This window comes from Manis pentadactyla, chromosome X (assembly GCF_030020395.1).
Source record: "Manis pentadactyla isolate mManPen7 chromosome X, mManPen7.hap1, whole genome shotgun sequence".
Taxonomy (NCBI): Eukaryota; Metazoa; Chordata; class Mammalia; order Pholidota; family Manidae; genus Manis; species Manis pentadactyla.
In genome coordinates this window covers 99,288,211-99,299,498 of record NC_080038.1, presented here as the reverse complement: position 1 = coordinate 99,299,498, position 11,288 = coordinate 99,288,211, and positions in this window count along the sequence as shown.

The following is an 11,288-nucleotide window of genomic DNA, read 5'->3' as shown; positions in this document are numbered from 1 at the left end:
TTTTCACTCTCTTCCAGAGCATGACACCTGCAAAGCACTACCTGGCATGTAGCGTCCTCATCGCCCAGGGGCTGAGTAAATGTTATTAATAAACTACTATGGATGTCACCTGCTCAGTGTCGTGTGTCTTGTGTTCGGAAACCCTCACTCATAACACTAGGGTGGAAAGTCCTCCATCACCAGTGGAGGTAAACATTAATTCTTGCCCAAAATGAGTAACTTAAATCTAATCCTAAGAAAATATCAGACAAACCAAAATTGGCAGACATTCTATAAAATAACTGACCAGTATAGGATCTTCAAAAGTGTCAGGGCTGTAAAGACCCAGAGAGATTGAGGAACCGTCAGCCTGGAGGAGACAAAGGAGAAATGATGGCCAGATGCCCTGGCGGTATCCTGAATGGGATCCTGGAATAGGAAAAGGACATTAGTGGGACAACCAGTGAAATTAAAATAAAGTATCTCGTTTGTTAATAGTATTACATCAATGTTAATTTCCTGGTTTTGCTCATCCTTCCTTGGTGTTGTAAATTGTTAACATTAGGGAAATCTGGGTAAAGACGCTCTGTGCCATTTTCCACAACCTCAACATGCATCTAAAATTACTGAAAATAAGGAATTAAAATATACAAGGTCAATGGTTAATAATACTTATAAGTTTAATAATACTTGGCCAGCTTAAACACAGCAAGGAAGACAGTAGGATAAATGTTCACAGCATGTCACCCATTAAAAAATGAATTCAAACTGCTTTGTGAGCCCATTTTAAGGAATGAAGCTGCATTCATGCCCAGGATGTACCTGAATACTTACTTATTTGATCTCCACAGGAGAAAAGCATTTTAAGTATAAAAGAAATGAAACACAATAGAAAGAGAAGTGTATATATATATATATATATATATACATATATATATATATATATATATACACATATATACATATATACAATTCAATATTTACAATTTAAGGTTTTAAGGTCTGGGGCCCTGCACATTTCATCAACATTTATTGGTGATGCACTGGATAAGGGAAGGATGTATTGGCCATAGCCAAGGACATGAGGACATGTCTGTCACTATAAAACCCAAAGACTAGCATCCAGTCCACCCTGGAGGGACCTCAAATAGGCGCTATGTCCACACACCCAGTATAGTCCCAAAGAAGGGGACAAGCAGGAGGTGAAAGAGGTAATGACCAGGGGAGTGCTGGTGTTTCCCTGTCTGTCCATTAGGAAATTTCTGCCCTCAAAGCTGAGTAGTCTGGGTGAATACATTAGCTGTTGTGAGGGGAGAAGCAGTTGGGTGGTGGGTTATGTTTTGATTAGGTCGGTACATGGGCCTGGAAATGTCTCAGGCTGGGTTTTGGAGTAGCTGATGATTGGCTCACCTGAACATGATGAACAGTTAGTACATGACCGATTCGGGAGCGCACTGGCAAATGTGTGGGCGGTGGGCCGCCTTTGACAAAAGTCACTCTGGTTGGTGGGAACTCAGTAGGACCCTCTGGTTCAATAATAATCATCAGGGTTGTCACTGTACCTTCCCAGGTCTACTTGAAGTTGTTTAAGTTCAGTGAGAGGGCAGGGTTTATGCACAAGCGGGGCCAAACTCCCCGGCTGCCTCCACAAGGGGGCAGACCCTCTGTGGAGGTAACCTTGCTCTCCCTTGAAAGTGTGGCCCTGTGGATCAGGGGGCATCCAGGGGCATCAGGAGGACCTGGGATACAGGCAGATTTGGGAGTAGCAGGGTGTTTGAGGGCTGAAGACCCCAGGGGGTTGTGGTCTGGAGGAGAGGGCTGCAGGTATGGGGCAAAGTAGGATAGGGTAGAGGTTTCTCTGAGGGCACTGACCTGTTTGGACCCACACCCTCTGTAGAAGGCTCAGTTCGGGGATGTTGTCTCCCATGGAGAGCATGCTTAGACCCACACCATCCATAGGAGGCTTGGGTTCGGGGGCTTCAAGCGTTCCCAGTGTCAGAGGATGCAAGCTGAGGGACTATCGCACGGAACTGGGTGTTGGTTCCCCATCTAGAATGAATGGGAAGAAGGACTAGTGAGTAGAGAGTCTGACATCTCGGGGTCATTACACCCACTGGCCGAGGGTGTGGTCTAGCACCGAACAGTGCTCTGGACTGGATGTCTCCGTCCAGTGCGGTCATGATGGCAAGTGAAACCATTTCACTGCTGTCAGTTCCCATGTATCTAGACCCAGCCTGGGAGTGAGGTCAGGGAGCCCTAGTACTTGACTAGGGCAAGGCTTGCGATCAATGGTGCAGAGCCCAAGCAGCACCACTTGGACATCCCCAGCGGAGGGGAGGCAGCTCTTAAGCGAATCTAGCATACCCCTTCGCCCTGCAATCTGCTGGAGGGACAGTGTCCTCGAGGAACAGTGCTCCTGGCTCCAGGATTCCCTAGTGACCTCACACTTTGAGAGAGAGCACTGCACTGAGTGGGTAGAATCTGTGATGTTTGCCCTTTGAGAACTCAGGCCTCCTCAGCTACGAGAGAATATATTTTATCCTCTTCGAAGCCACCTACTCAGTGGTAATTTGTTATAGCAGCCCGGGGACAGTAAGCGTCACCCTTCCCCATTGAATTCTTCTCTTGCCCCCTCCACAAGATGTGACTGCTATCCTTAATAAGGTATTTATCCCTTACGCAGGCTACACACGCATGCATTCCTCCCAAAAAACCCGTTAACTGATATGTGACTGTTCGGCACCTTCTTAATTTTCACATACATGGCGTCTTAATGTTTCTAACCTTCTGGAACTAGCTTCTCCCCTCACCCATTTGTTTCCACTGCCACCATCCAATGTTTGGCCCCCCAAGGAGGGCTTCTCTGTGTCTCTGGCCTCTGAGAATTCCAGTCTCATCCCCAGCACCGCTTTTACTTTCCTGTTCAGTTCACCTGAAACAGTCTCAACAGACATCCTTTTCAAAGGCAGCAAGGTGGGCCAAATCGAGAAGAAAAGATACAGAGACAGGTTTGCATCAGTGTTATATCTAAAATGACTGCAGCATATTCATTTCAAGCAAACTTTATTTTTAACTTGGACAAATGCTGTCAAATATATCTAACAAACATAACAGAAGGTCGGGTTTCAGTGGATTATCACTGTTTGTGTGATGAAATCTGCAGCAGGGCCACGGCTGCCAAAAAGGAGAACAATCTCAAATCCACAAGGGACAAATTCGTTGCTTCTTCCTCCATCCTTTTTTTCTGTTTTACAACTGTAGGATGAAAGAAGAGACAATTAACAATTGTCCACGAATACTGTGCAACAGTGACTTTCTACATCTAAGTAAACAGTCACTCCTGTGGATGCCTGTTTTACCAACAGGTTTCAACACATTTTCCTCTTGCAACACAGACCTTTAGATATGTCTTCCATCCTCCCACCATAACCAACTCCTCTCCCACTTGCCAAACACCAAAAACGCGTGCTTTGCCATCCTAGTTTTCTCGAGGGACTTATCTAATGAGTGTTTCCACCTCAAAAGCCCATGCTCTACCCATCAATCACACTCCTAACCTCCCAGCCCCTCAGTTTCCATGTCTGTTAAACGGTTAGGAGAAAGACAGAAAAAAAGCAAAGAAAGCAAGCAAGGAAAGGATAGGGAGGATGTAAGTTGAAAAAATTACCAGTTTAATGATTAACGATCCTGCCATAACTCATGTCCTATTCTTCTGACTGTTCTGGGGAAATACAAGAAAGTTGCAATTGAACAAAGAGTTACCATCACTGAATGAGTGCCCACTCCCAATTTTTAACTGACTACGTCTTTGTAAGGGGTCACATTCTCCCAGGCCTTTTCTCCCAATTGGTGCAAGAGACCATATTTCTGTAGCTAAATAATGAAGGCCCAGCTAGTGTACCTTCCAGTCACTTTAGCCGCCTGTTGTGGTAACTGTGACCCTGACCAAGAGTGGTCCTGGCTACCAGGCCTGATAAATTTCCCCCCTGTACTGTGCAACACAGAGAAGACAAGTAGTGATTTTACAGCATCTTACTACGCAGATTGACAGTGACTGTGAAGAGGTATGAGGGGGGGACTTGGTGAAGGGGGGAGCCTAGTAAACATAATGTTCTTCATGTAATTGTAGATTAATGATACCAAATTAAAAAAAATAAAAATAAAATAAAAATTTCCCCCCTGTACAAGTCTTATGGCTAGAGATCACAGGACCTGTAGCTGTGAATGAAGTACATTCAGAACATGGTGCATTGTGTAGATCACCTACAATACAGGAATTAGCAACATTAAGCTGTTTCCTAACTAGATTTTAACCAGTTTGCAAAAAGTTGTTATTTATTTTGTGTAGAAATATTTAAATATGTAGCAACCATGACAGGCGTTATGTCAGGAATGGTTGGGTGATACCCAAAGCTATACAAAGATACCTGGGTTCTCCGGGTCTGCCCCTCTGCTGGGTCCAAATCCTTTTTGCGCCCTTCCTCTGGTTCTTCATCATGGTGCTCCTCCTCACCTCTGGCTTCTTGGACCTCTTCACCCTCCTTTCCACACTTACATGCATGTGCTCCCTTTCCCGGCTCCTCCTGCTTCTGGGGCGCTGCTGGTCCCTCTCCTGGCTCCTCCCTCTTCCAAGGCACCGGCCCCTCTCTGGGGTCCTCGGGCTCCTGGGAGCTGTGCCTGACCACCACAGGGCTTGAGTGGGGCTGGCCCTGGACATGACTGTTATAATGGATATGGCGTAGAAAGGCATAGACCACATTCTGGAACAGGGCCCGAAACTGTACCATGGGACACTCACGGGTGCCTGGGATGACTTCGAGGGCCTCTTGGACTTGGATGCCTTCGTGGACTTCTGCACCCTCTCGGCTGTTCTCTCGCGACTCTTCTCTCTCTTCATCCTCATTATAGTCGTCCTCTTCAGACTCGGGCTCATCCTCCATCTCATTCCCAGACTCATCCAGGAATTCGTCATCATCTTCATCATCGTCACCTTCATCGTGGTCCACCTCAACCTCCCTGCACTCTTCCTGTTCTACCAGCTCTGCATGCCGGTTCTCTGCTGGGTTCTGGGAGGCTTTCTGCCCATCTTCTGCCTTTGCAAGGGCTTGGGAGAGCTCCTGGGGAGCTTCGAGGGCCTTGGGCCCCTCTAATTCTTCCATCCCTTCAGAAGCCAACAGCCTGAACCTGAGGGGTGTGGGGTCGCTGCCTTTCCCACCGTCTTCTCTGCCTTTCCGATCTGGGGCCGGGGCTCGCTTCCCTGGGGCAGACATGGCAGGAGACACGTGCCAGTCAATGCCTCAAGCGGAGCACTTGTCAGGCTGATGTGACAATCTTGGTCAAGATGGCGGCCGAGGAGATGACTGCCGCTGAGGGGGCGTTGTTGGGAGCGGGGCCTGCTGGGAGGTGTAGGGCGTGGCAGAGAGGATGGCCGCAGACGGGACCACAGTCTGTGAACTAGAGTCTGAGACAGGAAGTGGAAGGATGGCTGATGGGGGAGGGTCAGGGAGACGGGAGGGAGGGGGTGGGACGAGGTGGGAAAGGTTAAGGCAGGCCGGAAACGGGAGGTGGAGCTTGGAAATGTCAACAAAGGGCCACTTCCGTCATCGCGAGCTCTAAGCTCATTTGCTGAGAGGCGATGATTGACTTGCCCACGGTCCAATGAGTGATCAAGATGTCGAGCTTCCCTCAGAGCTTTGGAGTTCTGAGTCCTGTCTTAACTTACCATTGTTAGCAAAGCTACCTGTGTCGTGAAGTCTTGGATTGTGCAAACTATGATTTCTGCAATTTTCACCTGGGGACAGCTTATGCCAGTAGAGACCAGTTTTGTTTTGTTTGTAATTTGTATTGATCAAATATCAGCAATGGTAAAAACCTCCCATAAGAGGGAGATACAGAATTTGGAGTTTTTGCCATTATTAAAACATTGAAATGAAGCATACAAAGTTGGAATTGATCCAATAAGAATAGAGGTTTGAAGCAGTGCTAAAACCAGGAGTTAGATGAACATTGCCAAACTGATGTTGAGCCTCCAAAGAATGAATAAAGGAAGATGGTATTTCTTTAAAGGGAACCATGACAGACATTGAAAAGAGCAGGCTTCCTGGCGTTGTTTGTGAGTAACTAGTCTAAGACTTCCTGTGAATTCAGCCCTCCTAAGACAAGACCTCAAGCATAAATAATTCTTAAAATTATAGAGAAATAAAACAATTTCATTCTTCTGAAAAGAAGGATATTTTTAACTCTGAAAATGCTTTTTGTAAAAAACAAAGTATAACAAATGATTTAAGAAATATCACATTTCAGGAAACAATTACTGATACATCCTTTTCATCACTCCAACCAAATTTCAATGTTTTTAATTTTGCTCTGGTCCCACAAAAGAACAGAACATGATGTCTTAAACCATTGGCTTCAATCTAGAATGAAATGTAGAAAAGTTCTAAACCAATTCCCTCATAATTAGAACAAAAATGAATCATACTCCCAATCTGGGGTCTACATTTGGTTTCATCAGTTGCTCCCTGATGTGACACTGGTGTATTCCATATCATTTTTAGTTTTCTGTTTTATCACCTGTCAAGTTAGGGAAATGGTACCCAAGCTACCTCATAAGGTTGTTCTGAGAATCAAATAAGGCAATAGGGATGAAAGAATTTTTCAGAGTTTCATATGTTATATTATACATGTATAAATTATATCAATAATATCTTTGTCCCATTCTTGAATTATATGAGAAAAGCTTTTGATTAGTCTCTTGGGCCTTCAGAATAGAATTAACGCTTTAATTTGATTTTGGAGGTATCCATTTTTTCCCAGATACATGGGGTTTAATCACTGTTAAAAATGATGAGTTGGCTTTAATTTTAAGTAGCTTGGGGAAATCAGTATCTCAAAGAGATATTTAGACTCCCATGTTCATTGCAGTATTATTGACAATAGTAAAGATATGAAAACAACCTAGGTGTTTGTTGACAGGAGAATGGATAAAGAAAATGTGGTATGTGTATATATATATATATATATATATATATATATATATATATATATAATGAAATATTATTCAGCTATAAAAAAGAAGAAAATCCTGCCATTGTGATAACATGGACAAACCCAGAGGGCATTATTACACTAAATGAAATAAGCCAGGAAGGGAAAAAAAATGCTGTATGTTTTCACTAACATGTGAAATATAAAGAAGTCTAACTCTTATAAACAGTAAAATGGTGGTTTTCCAGGGGCTGAGGGGTGGTAGAATGGGGAAATGTTGCTCGAAGGATATAAATGTTCAGTTTTAGGATGAGTGACTTCTGGGAATTTACTGCACAGAATGGTAATGGTTATTAATACTGACTTGTATACTTGAAATTTGTTAAAAGAGCAAATCTTAAGTGTTCTTACCACAAAACAAAGATAGCATCTATGTGAAGTGATGGATATGTTAATTAACTTGATCATGGTGATCATTTCACAATGTACAATGTACACCTTATCTACATAAAATTTTGTTTATCAGTTATACCTCAACAAACATGGAAACATGAACAAAAGAACATTGCTGGGTCTGAGAAAAAGATGCCACATTCCCAGGAAAACAGAGTCTCAAAATGTAGCTGGGAGAAAAGGCTGAATGTGAGGTGGATATATAACTAAAGTATTTTTCCATGCAATAATTGACTACCAACTATAGCTGAAAGAATCAGGAGAGGTCAGAGAGGGTGGGATTTTCTCTGGAAAGGTGGAGGAGGGTATATAAGACAGATTTCGAAAGACAGGCAGCAGACCCCCCGGTGGCTGGGATAGTTTTCATTCTGCCCCTTCAAATGGCCTTGTCCTCTCAGAGCATCTGTGACTCTCTCTCTCTGCAAGAAGGGAATTTTAGTACAGATTTCACCTTGTACTTCTGTGGTAACAACTGGTGAAACAATCTTGGTTCAGCTGTTTTTTGGGAATCTGGTGCTGATCTCATCTCACAGGACATGTGGTCAGGAAGCAGGAAAGAATATGAACTAGGGAAATGCAGGGGGAACTGAAACACGCAAACAAGATGAAACATGTATCTTTCCTTTCTCTCATTGGAACCCATGTAAGACTTTGTCTAGTTTCAAACCATGAATGACCTGCAGGAGAAGTGGAACCCTTGTCACAAAGTCCCTCTTAAACCTGGCCCAGAAATAGAGAAGCTGGAGGACTATGACCCCAGCAATTGGTGCTGTGAGCCTGGCTACAGCTATTGCCAAGGAGAGGAAGTACCACATGCACAAAAAAGTGAGTGATCCACAGCAGGGCTCTGAACCTTCTTCATCATCCTTCCAAGAGTCAATCATGGTTACTGTTTCATTTCTGCTTTCCAAATCTTAGGTAACATTTTATGGTGGCCAACCCTAACTGGAAAAATGCAAAGGAAAGAATTCTGGGAAACATGATTTGCCTTGGCTAGACTTGACACATTACAGAGCTTTCAGAGTCCAGCCCTTGTCAACTTGGCACCCAAACACACTTCTACCTGAAGAAAAGAGCAAAGTCATGCTTCCATCTATCATGATGCAACTATCTCATGTAAACTGAAAAAAATGCTAGCCCTTTACATAAAAGAAGATACAAAGTCCATTTATCTGTCTTGAGTGATGTTCATTCTCCCTCTCAGTCCCCTTTGGTATCTTGTAACTTGTACGTGGAAATCAAAATTAACCACAATTAGCACATCTGTTGTAAATAGGAAAGAAGAGAGGAAAAGGAAGGTACAAGAAAAACGGTAAATACAAATACAGACATATTTTTCTACCAAAATAAGGAAGAAAGTCTCATGATTATTACAGTCCTAGCTTTTACAATTGGTCTGGTGGTATTCTGGTGTCTTCAACTGTCTTCTTCCACTACCCATTCCATATTCTCATTGCCCTCAGCAAGCCCCTTAGCTGGTCAAGATTCCTTGCCTGGTGGAATGAGCCAGTTCTTCATTCCTGGAGCCATTAGCCATAATGGGCCATTAGCGGTCCTGTTTGTGTGGATTGCTGAAATTTCCATCGACTTTAGTCACAGGACATGGGAGTACTAAGAGACATCCCTGGAAAACTCTCACATTACAAACCCTCATTTTGTGTAATAGTGAAATTCCCTCTTAGTCAGGATCCTTCATCCCAACCAATACTGTAACCCCCATCTTTCCCTGTTGCTTCAGTATCATGAGTAACTGATGGTGGCAATCTCAACTACAAGTTCAGTGGAATCATTGTTGCATCCCATGATGGGAGTGTCCATCCATTTTGAAGTAAGATATTTGGGCAAGGAGAGCCTAGTTCATGGGGATGGGAAGCAAGAATTGTACTAGTGGATTAGTAGGGGACTAATGAGAGGGTCCATACACTTTTTCACTCCTTGATTTCCCAGCCTGTGAATCCAGGCTATGGGAGAAGCAGCACCATATTTTGGATGCTGATTTAGACCATACACCACATCATGGAGGACACTGTCTGCCCTTTTAGAAGTTGTCATCTAGCTGGCTCTGGAACTGAGTCATCACAAGGCCATTCCACTCTCTATTAGGCCAGCTGCTTCAGGGTGGTGGGAGACATGGTCAGTCCAGTGAATTTCATGAGTATTAGCCCATTGCCATATTTTTTTTTGGTGTGAAATTAGTTTTTTGGTCAGAAGGGATGCTATGTAGAATACTATGGTGATGGATATGGTGGTTCATAATTCTTTAGATAGTAGTTTTAGCAGAAGCATTTCAGGCAAGGAATACAAAGCTGAACTTATATTCAGAATCAGTGTCTATTCCTGTGAGAACACAACAATGCCCATTCTATGATAGAAGTGACCCAACACAATCAAGTGAAATCCAGGTAGTTTGCTAGTCCCCCTGAGAATTGGGGCCACATTGTGTTGATATCTGATGTAGCCGTATCCACATTAGCCATGTTAAGTGGTTGGTGGTCTGTATTTCTGAGCTGATGCATGACCTCCATCCCAGCTGGCATGGCCACTTTCTTCAGGAACCCATTCAACCAAAATAGGGGTGTTTGGGGAAAAATGCAAACTGGCATCCACAGAATTAATCATCTTATTCGCCTAATTGTTTAACTTTAACTCTGCTAATGTTGCCCTTTGGTGAGCATTCAAATAGGACACAAATACCTTTGCATCGTGTTCCCATTTGCAGAGGTCTACACACGCGCTTCTTTCCCATTTATCACCTGGTGTACAATCATGTCACTTCCAATGGACATCCAGATAAGCCATTAACAATGGTAGATTCATTAAGTGTGCCACCACATCTCCTTCAATGCAAAATGAGCAAGATTCTTTGGCATTTTATGCAGTCATATCCTCCAGTAAATGTCTTTTCGCTTATGGTTATCCAATTGCAGTTACTGTAGTTTAGATCCATGAACTCTGACTAATATAGACATTGCTATGAGGGATTAGGTTTCATGCAATAAAATTTAAGGAAATTATGGAGCTTTGAACTTTATTATCTGGTTTGGTAAGGGTAAAGGCGGTTGTAACCCCAATTTATACTATAGAAGGGGAATATGAAATGAAATAAAATACAAAGCAGCTAATTAAGTGGCCCTCTGAAATACTGAGCCTTTTGAAGGCCTGGCTTTTGAGGATGTCACTGCTGCCTTAGAAATGTCTGAAGGTTGTAAGAAATTCAAATATAGTGGAGTGAGGTGAAAGCTTTTGATGGTGCTGGAAAGCTTAAGAAAAAGAATGATATGCTCAAATCCCTAACTTCCTGGCTGAAGTGCTCCAATAAAATACTGAAACCAGTCTATAGGCAGATAGAATTTCTTATCTAATGCAGCCAGAGGGCTAGTTAGCCAAATCCTGTAGTCAGCACCTGAGCCTGTGAATTACCAAATTACAGAATCAATTGATTTCCTAGCATGGACAGGTCACTTTTGTCCAATTTAGTCACTGAAATAAAAAGCATGTGAACTCAAGAATAAGAAAATTGAGAGAATTAAAAGAACTTCAAGCCCAAAATGTCTGCTGAGCCTCCCCTTGCTGACAGAAAGTTCTTCTTTGTCCAGTAAGATTGTTTCTCTTTTGCTCAAATACCCAGTAATTCCCTTGCTTGGGAAACTTAAATTACAAGAAGAAGCTAATTTTCGTAATGCTACCACCTCACACCCATAATGTTTCCAGACCTGTAACTAGAGTAAGATACCATCAGTTACTCCAAACTGGGGTGAAGGATCAAATATCAATTCAAAAGTAGCAAGAAAATATTTATACATTAAAAGAACTTGGAACTGTGAAACTTTGAACTGTAGAATTTCTAAAGCAAAATTCTAAGGGATTTG